General features: G+C 50.4%; 1 pseudogene; it reads left to right on the forward strand.

The window, feature by feature from the left end:
• Positions 1-9,145, forward strand: part of LOC131421031 (cathelicidin-4-like) — a 29,732-nt pseudogene extending 20,587 nt beyond the window's left edge.
• Positions 9,146-9,504: the final 359 nt, after the last annotated feature.

The following is a 9,504-nucleotide window of genomic DNA, read 5'->3' on the forward strand; positions in this document are numbered from 1 at the left end:
TAATTTATGAACTCTTTTATCTGTTCTGCACAGATTATAACAACTGCTCCAAGTTTAAATGACTGTTAGATCCTGCCTCCACATCAGCAAAATGCTGCTGCTGAGATTGCTACCTCTTTATATGTGAATGTCAGGCCTCTCCTTGCCTGCAGTACGCACACTAGTCTAAATTCTCCTTGTGGTGATAAAAGAGGTGGGGTATGTGCAATTGCCAGCCTCTTGCTGCATCTGGGTTAATAGTACACTTAACTGATATTTCTCCAGATGGGGAGCCCGCCACAGTCCATGTTTCAAATGCACCTGATCATCTTACTGGGAGTGACAGTCGTGGTCACTCTCATTTGATGTTCCTAACATATGGGACAGTTTGGTCCAAACCCCTATCAATATAATTAATTAGAGTATCTGATGGGCTGGCCTATCTCTCTAAAAAGAATTCTTAGTTGGGTATGTGAATACTTAGGGTGTGGACCTGTAGGGCAATGGCTCTATCCTAGTGACCTTGCATATACAATGGTCTCCCCTTATCCAGGATATGTTCCAAGACCTCCAGTGGTTGCCTGAAACCATGGATAGTACTGGGCCCTACATATAGAATGTTTTTTCCCTATGCATACATACCTACGATAAAGTTTAAATTATAAATTAAGCAGGCTAAGAGATTAACAGTGACCAATAACGAAATAGAACAATTACAACAATATACTGTAAGAAACGTTACTGTAGATCTTAGCAACCTCAGCATACAATTTTTTTCTTTCTTTTTAAGTCAAGAATTTTCACCTTTTCACTTAAAGGAAGCACTTTACACCTTCTCTTTGGTATATCCGAATTGCCAGCATCACCACTCTTGCGCTTTGGGGATGTTATTATGTAAAATATGGGTTACTTGAAGACAAGCACTATGATACTGAGACTGACCATCTGACAACAGAGACGGCTACTAAGTGACTAAGGTGGGGGTATACATGCCAGACAAAGGGATGATTCCTGTCCTGCGCAGGACGGAGCGACATGGTGCAAGATTTATCGCACTACTCAGAACAGTGTGCAAATTAAAACTTATGAATTGTTTATTTCTGGAATTTTCCATTTAATATTTTTTACAGTGGTTGACCACAGGTAACTGAAACTGTGGAAAGGGAAATCGCAGATAAACGGGGACTACCATATCCATACAGGCCCTATGGCAAGATTTGAACTGCAGCTAATCCGAGTCTTGGCAGAAAGCCTGGTGATCCTCCTCAGATCCCACCACAGCCCAGGCCTCGATGGACCGAAGCACTTGTCTGTCCATCACCAGTTTCCATGAGGGGTCCTCTAAGAACTTCCAGCTTCTCTCAGCAGAGTCTATAGATCGGTGAGGGAGATGGGCTGAGTGGTGGTGGTAAGACAGTCAGAGAGGTTAATGGAGGGTGGGGGAAGGAGGAAACCTGTCTAGTAGTGGGGGCAACGAGTGTGAGGGGTGTGTGTCTTGGAGCTTCTGTTCTGCAAGCTCCTGGGGGTGGGTGCCAAAGATACCAGGCAAGAGTCTGGCTGAGATGCCAGGGAAGGTCCAGTACCTCTGGGCCCTTAGGAGCCTGAAGGGCCCTGCATGGAGATGACTCTCACTGCCCAGTCCCTTCGGGGTGGGAGGGTTGTGGCATTGCCCAGGGAGACACAAGCTGGCACATGGAACCAAAGACACATCGGTTCCCTTCTACTCTCATAGGCTGATGGTGAGGCCAGGGGCAAACACTGAGCTGGGTCTTTTCTCCCATCCTCTGCCAGGACTTGAGTTCATTCAAGACCCTAAACTGCACCCTCCTGGAGACAGTAAGCCCCACAGAAGAACCCCTAGAGAACTGTGGCTTGCAGGAGAGGGGGATATAAAGGGGCCTTACAAAGGAGGAGCCCCTTCCTCAGGGTTCATCCTGCGGCCCCCTCCCCAGTCCTTGTGGCCTCTGCTCTGCCATCCCTCCTGTCTGATCCTGCTGGTGAGTCAGCCAGCTGGGCAGCTCCCTCTTCTTGCTGGGTCTAATCAGATGGACAGGGAATCTGAGAGATGAGGGGCCAGCTTGGGGCAGTAAGGTACCTTTCTGAGTGGGCTACTTTAAGGCTGGAAACCAACGATACTCCCTCCAGCACACAGTGGGGCCTTGGACCAGGCTGAAGAAACCACAGAGAAGCCAGGACTTGAGAGCAGGAGAGAGCATCGTGCTCATCCCAACTGATGCTTCCCACCGGGGCGGTGCCTGCAAGGAGGAAGGCATCCAGGCTGCCCCCAGAGTGTCTCAGAGGGTCTGCAGTGGGGGATTTAGAAGAGCTCTCCCATGTGATTTGGGCAGAGTCCCACCTCCTCAGGAAGGTTGCTGGTGCAGCCCAACTGCACCCAGTGGAGTCAAGGGTGGCCTCCAGCAGAGACATAACTCTTGATAAGAGTAACCACGCCAAGCAACACATGCTAATGATGCAACGAGAGAAGAACTCGGGGAATTGGAAGGTTCCCTGTGGGTGTCCTAGCTGATCAACGACGAAGACACGGTGCTGTGCATGAGCAGGGAGCTCTGCACCTGCCTGTGCATGGGGATGAGGCCCGAGGGTGAGTGTGAGTGTGTGCATGCACATGAGTGTATTACATGTTTCTGGGGGGGGAGTGTGTATGTTTCTGTGTGTTCACTCTGATTGTGAATCCTTAGTGGCTTCTACTGAGGACACAGGGTGGACCCTCCTCTCGCTGGCCCTGAAGTTGGTGAAGGACTGTTTGGTGACTGTCTCTGCTGAGCAGGGAGTCCCCTGCCTGAAGGTCACTTCCACTGGGGGGAGATGCTCTCCTATCTCCAGGCTTGTCTCTGTCAGTTTGGAAGCAGCCTGCACCTCTGGAAGTCTTCCCATCACCAAGGCACAGCCTGAGTCTTTGGGGTTGTCATGGCGACAACACCTTGAGAGGGTGATTGGGGCCATAAAGTCCTACATCCATGGCTGCCTCCACCTCCTCCTCCTCCTCTTGTTTTTCTTTTAATAATAAGCACTGTTAAAGGAGGTATTCTCCTTATAAAAAATTCAACCAATCCTAGTATAACTAAAGTCCTTTTGACAACTTGCTTCCCTGCCCCACTCATCCCCATCTCCAATTTAGAAATGACCTCCTTTTATCAGTTGGGTGGGTATCTGGCCTGATTTTTTTCTCGAGATGTATATACATTTATGAACATAAAGAAATATGGTGTCTTGTCTTATGGTGATTAATGTTTTACCTAAATGGAATCATTCTGCATGTATTATTCTCCATTGCCTTTTTCCCTTAGTATCTGGCAATTTTAAAAGAAATAGTATATGTATATGAAAAGTGCACTAATCATAAATGCATAGCTTGCTGTGACTTCTAAGTGATCACACTGTGTAACCAGCACCCAGAAGTCCCCTTGTCACCCTTCTAGTTGCCACCCCTTCCCCATAACCATGACCCTGACTTTGAGCTCCATAGATTACTGTTGCTGGATTTTGAAATTTATGGAAAATAGAACCAGACAGTATATACTCTTTGACACCTAGTTTCTTCATTCAACATGATGTTTGTAAGAATTTTCCATGCTCTTATATGTAATTAGTTTGTTCAGGTTTTTGTTGCTAAGCAGTATTCTGCTATATGAATACACCACAATATAGTCATTCTATTACTATTGATGGATATTTGTGTAGTCTCCAGCTCATTCTTTTTAAATGGCTGCGCTACAGGCCATAGAATGGATATATCATACACAATGGCACATGTCTAGATGGTTTCCACTTCCCCATTAGGCCCAGCAGAGCCACAGGGAACATCTTGGTTCGTGCCTCCTCATGCACATGAGTGAGCATCTTTGAGGGAGGCTCTCGAAAAGTGGGACTTGTGGGAACACACTGATAATGCTCTGTGCTGTGCCAGAGCTTCTCCAAGGGAGCATGTCCTGGATGGTGGGTGTGGAGTAGATGGCTGCTGTCCCCTTTTGCTCTCAGGAGTCGAGGAAGGCTCTGTGGACACTGGGTCTCTGACTCCTTGCCTCAAAGATCAGAAGTGAGGACTTCCTCCACGGAGGAGAGAAGGGTCTTCCATGCAGGTGCAATAATATCTTCCATTCATAACCAGGAGGAGGTGCAGCTGGTGAAAGGCTTGTTTAAGTTCACACAGGTGGTCAGCAGGTGGGGCAGGGGCAGGACCAGAACCCAGGTCGCTCAGCCCTGGCCCCTGCTCCTTCTCTTATACCACTTTGCTTTGATTGCCTGGAAGTCCAGGGCTCCAGGGCTGGGACGACAGGTGTCTCAACACAGGTGAGGCTGTGCTTTGTCCAGTGTGGGGGTTTTGAGTGCAGAGCATGATGGGAAAGAACATCTGGCTGAACCAGACTGGAGAGGAAACAGAGGGGGACTGGGAAAGGTGGGAGCCCCACTTTGGGGACCAGGTGGTGACAATAATTTTGTGACAGCCTCTGCAGGATCATCAGCATCCATGTCTTGGGCTGGTCTGTCGTGTTTGCTGGGTTAGGAGTGAGTGCAGGGAGAGTGTCCAGGACGCAGCCTGCCGATCTCAGGACTTAGCTCTGGCACTTCAGAGATCTTGTCTGCTCCTGACCTGCTCCTCTTTTGCTCTCCCCTTCGCTCACCTCTCCTCTCTCTCCAGCAAGAGCCTGGCCAGGAGAATTGAAGGGAAATGGAGCCGGTGTCCCGATGGACCAGTTCTCCAGCTTGCTCTCCTGCTCTCTGCTTGGGCTTCTCAGTTATGACCGAGGCAATTTAAGTTGGGTTCACACTCACTTACTGCTGAGAGTGCCTACCAGGGCAGAAGTTTTCAAAGGAAGTCACAGCTTGTGAGAGGCAAACAGTGATTCAAGCTCATGTCTGCCTGACTCCAGGGCTAAGGTTCTGACCAGCCCTTGGGGGCAGCTCTCTGTCCTGTTGATCATAACAGCTGCTGTTTATGGAACATCAGTTATGGGCTACCGCGTCCCACGTTCTCCACCTGCATCGACTCCCTTCTCAGACCTCATCCTTATCAGCCACCTGAGGTCCGCACTCTTCAAGGTGATTTTACAGAGAGGGAGATGGCCGCACAGAGAGTTTGGGTAGCTACTAGCCCAAAAGTACCCAGCAAGCAAGTGGAGAGCTAGGACTTAAACCTGGGCACTCTGGCTCTGTTGTCTGTGCTCTTGATCACTTTATGTCATGGCCTTCAGAACCAACATCCCCAGAACCTGTCCTGTCTGTCACCACCCCCAGGGAAGTGGAAGAACCACTTTCTTGAGGAGTTTTCCCAGTTTCTCTTCAGAGGACATTGCCCATTTTCGCGGCTCACGTGTGGAGAAGCTGAGAAGGGCACTTCTGCTGCTGGGTCCTCATGTCTTTCCTGGCTCAGCTTCCGGTGGCCTGTCTGTGGGGTGGGCCTGGGAGAACCCTAGTGTCCCTTCTAATCTCACAGAGCTGGGTCCCCATCTATCGACCCCACACTAAGTGACTCTGTGGGTCATGGCCCACTCAGAGCTCGGCCACAGATGAACAGACTCACCCCTTGGAGGCCCACAGTCTGGAGGAAGGCACACAAGCAAATGGACGTGGCTCCCATGTCAGTTGGGTCTCCCAGCCCCAGCCTCAAACCCTTTCTCCCTCCCTCAGGTCCTCCTGGTGCTTGTCTCCCCATCCTTCTCTGCCCTGCCCCTCTCAGGAGCAAAGAAAGTCTCATTTCCTCTCCTGCTGACACCCTCATCAGCTTACTGAGTATGTCCCCAGATTCCCCAAGAGGACTCCTGTACTTGCTGTCTCGATCATGACATTTTCACACCCCTCATGACTCCCACAGAGACTCCACTGCGGGGTGAAGTGCTGAGGGAGAACTGTGTGCACGGAGCCCCAGAAGCTCGGGGGCGAGGACAGTCAGGGTGGGCTTTCCTGAGGAGGGCAGCCTTGGCGCTAAGGAGCACAGGACTCTGCAGGTCAAGAAGGCTAGGTGAGGGATGGGAGAAGGGTGTTCCAGTCAAGGGAAGCAGCCTCTTGTGAGGGGGCTCCACTGTGCCTGTGCAGGCTTGGAGGATGCTGGGGCTGGATATGAGGCCAGGGGCCAGATCACAGCTCCAGATCGCCCACTAAGGCTGGATGGCTGTGGGTGCTGTGTGTGGTGGAAAGAGCACTGGCTTGGGAGTGGAGCCCCAGCCCTGCCCCTTCCACCCGTGGGGCCCTGCTAAGCCCCCTTCTCCCTTGCTCTCTCAGGGCCTTGGTTATCCCTTCTGATCAATGAGGGGTTGCAATAGTCAGCGCTGTCACACGCCTGTATGTGTGTTTAGAGCTCTCTTATTTCTTAAAGAAGACTCTACTGAGCCAGCAAATCAAATTCATGAGCTCATGTTGTATCCCAGGCAATTAAAATCTCCACTCTCTGAGGAAATCCTGAAGCAACTCCTTGAAGCCCTTGCTGCCATGACTGTGGGGCCAGCAGGAGAGCCAGCTTCAGTAGTGACCACACACACAGGTCACATCCTTGGACTGAGGTGGCCAGACTCCATAGGCCACATGGCCACGGTGAGGTCATGAGGGGTGCAGGACACATGGGGCCCCAGGCTCCACTCACAGTTTCACTTTGGTGAAATTAATAGAAGAGATTGCCACAGAGAGCACAAGACCCCTCCCCAAATCTGCTCCAATTGTTGCTGAGCACCCAGAACTTTTAACTTGGTGCCAGCCCTGCATTGTCAGGGATGCTGCCACAGAAGACCAGACGTGCAAGGGTCAAAGGGGGGCTGCTGCTCAGATTAGCCAGGACTAGATGCAAATGGGGTCGCCTGCTGAGCAATTTGGATGTGGTCAGAGCCCAGCATCTGAGGGTGTGGGGAGTCAGGAGAGATTCCGAGGATCAGGGAGGGATCCTGGGAATCAGACAGAGACCAGGGAGCAGAGTGAGACCCTAAGGGCCAGACAAACCCCATGGAGCAGGGTGAGGTCTTAGGGAGCAGGGAGGGATCCTGGGGAGCAGCAAGGGATCCCTGTGACCTGCCTGAGCCCTGGCCCCTGGCAGGAGCAGCCTGATTGCTGAGGATTAAATCTCTTACTTTACCAAAGTTACCAACATTTTGTTTAATGACCCTTCATTCCTAATACGTGTTATGAACATGTTTTGAGTAGCGTCATTTCTCAGATATGTTAAAGAGATTGAATGCTGAGTTTGGGGAGTTTATTCATTTTACAGATTTGTCTTTTTAATATAGACAGTGAACATATTCTTCTTTGCTGTACAGTAAAAACTTTAGCTCTTTATAAACAAACATTTTAGTTTAGAAGCAGTTATGGAGGGCATTTTGAGAAGGTGTGATGTGGAGTGACCTTGAGCGATGACAGGATTCAGATATGACATGGGGGGAACCCAGGACAACACAGGAAGGGCAGAGGAGAGGCCCTAGCAAGGTTTAAAGAAAGGCCAGAGTGGCGTATTCCAAAGTTTAGCGCCTTGTATGCAGGTAGGAGGAACAGGAAGTGAGGAGGGTGGAGAGGTTGGCAGATAATAGACAACCTTGAATACCTGGCTAGAGGTATTCAAGAGCCCCTGGCTAGATGGCTAACCTTTGCTCCTGTGGTCCTGGGCTGGAGATGTGGCGTGTATGGCTCCACTCTCAACATTGCACCCCCAGCAAGCATTAAGAGTCAATTAGAATTATTTGTAATAACCAAAAATTAGAAACAGCTCAAATGTCCATCAATTGACGAATGGGTAAGCAAAAATTGTATATCCATACAATGGACTATTAGTTGGCTATTAAAAGAAACGAAGTACTGATATATACCACATCATGAATGAACCTTGAAGACATGCTAAGTGAAAAAAGCCAGTCACAATAAATGATTCCATTTATATGAAATATTCAGAATAGGAAGATCCATAGAGACGGAAAGTAGCTTGGTGGTTGCCTATGTCTGGGGGTAGGGCTTGAGGGGAAATAGGGAGCGACTGCTAACAAGGGGTTTCTTTTGAGGGTAATGAAAATGGTCTAAAATTGACTGTGGTGATGGCTGCACAGCTCTGTGCATATACTGAGATCGTTGAATTGTACTCTTTAAATGCGTGAACTGTGTGATATGTGAATTATATCACAATATATATAAGCTGTTGCAATGAAAAAGTTGACCTGGGAGCAGCCACCTGCTTCACAATTCCTACAGCCACTAGCAATGGATACTTGTTGCAGATGCGTTGTGCCCTGCCTGCTTGAGAGAGGGGAAGACTGCGGTTGTGGGCCAGTCCTGACTACAGTCATGTCCCTCTGGGGGCTTCCTGGTGGGAAGGCTGGAAAGGAAGGCTGGAAGCAGGATACTAATCAGGGGGCTGTCTTCTCTCCTGTTGCTGCCCACCCAGGACCTTCAGGAGTCCCTGGGCAAGCCTGACCACACTCCTCTCCCACCCTGGCTGCTTCCCCTGGACACGCTTCCCCTTGGCCAGTTCGGCTCAGAGTTCAGTGCCAAGAGCTGGGGGCAGTGCGATGGCACAGAAGTTTTCTCCTCTCGCTCTGTAACCCAGTGTCAGGGTCCCTGGGTATGTGTTTCTTATTCTCCTTAAGTGTTTGTGCAGAACTGACCCTGTTGTAGACTTTAGGCTTCTTTGCATCCCAGCCTTTCCTCAATGGCCTCAATTCAGCCCCACTCAGCAAAACCAGAGCCCTGCCTTCAGGGGACACACTCCCCAACTGCCTTCCCCAGGTCTTCCTGGGGGCTCTCACCCCCTCCTTGAGCTCTGATCAAGCCAGCCTGCTAGTCTCCTACAGTCTGTCTTTAGGGAAGGGACACAAGCATCCCAAAGTCGGTACCCTCCTTTGGCAGCCATCTCCAGTTGCTCCCTGTCAGCCTAATCCTTAACTAACTCCCTTAAACCTTTTTCACACATGGAATTCTGGGGGCACGCAGAGCCTGGAAAGAACAACTGCTGAGGCTACACATCCATGAATAGCATTAGAAATGGCTGAATACTGACCCAAAACTCATTTGGAGACCTTGGCTCAGGTCTCTTCCTGTTCAGGCCTCAGAACCCGCATCCAGAAACAGAGAGGACTGGAATATCCAGGAGGTGGCCCCTGAGACCCTCTGTGCCCTCAGGATGGAGAGGAGGTATCTCCTGCTGCACCTGGCTGTGCCCGGCTGCCAAGGCTCTTAGCGCTCACAATCCCCTGCTGCAGGCTCCTGACCTCACCTACAAGGCGAGGGGAAGGTGTTTGCACAGATGTAGGGGGCACCCGCTAGGCATCTTGGGGAACAGAGACCCTGCATTGGGTGGCAGTAGTGATCATGGGTGTGGGGAGTGGAGGACAGATCCCTCCAGGCCATGATGCTGGGGCTCCAGAGACTGTACCCCCTCCTCACTGCAGCTGGTGATGCTCCTATAATAAAAGCCCCATCCAGGGAGGGCCTAACATGCACCTTTCCAGAGCTGCTTGCTGACAGCTCAAAGCATGGTCCAGAGTAGGCATGGAGTCGGAAGCTCCCTCCAGTTAGCTGAGGAATGGCCCATCTCCC

Source organism: Diceros bicornis, chromosome 2 (assembly GCF_020826845.1).
Source record: "Diceros bicornis minor isolate mBicDic1 chromosome 2, mDicBic1.mat.cur, whole genome shotgun sequence".
In the NCBI taxonomy this organism is placed as follows: Eukaryota; Metazoa; Chordata; class Mammalia; order Perissodactyla; family Rhinocerotidae; genus Diceros; species Diceros bicornis.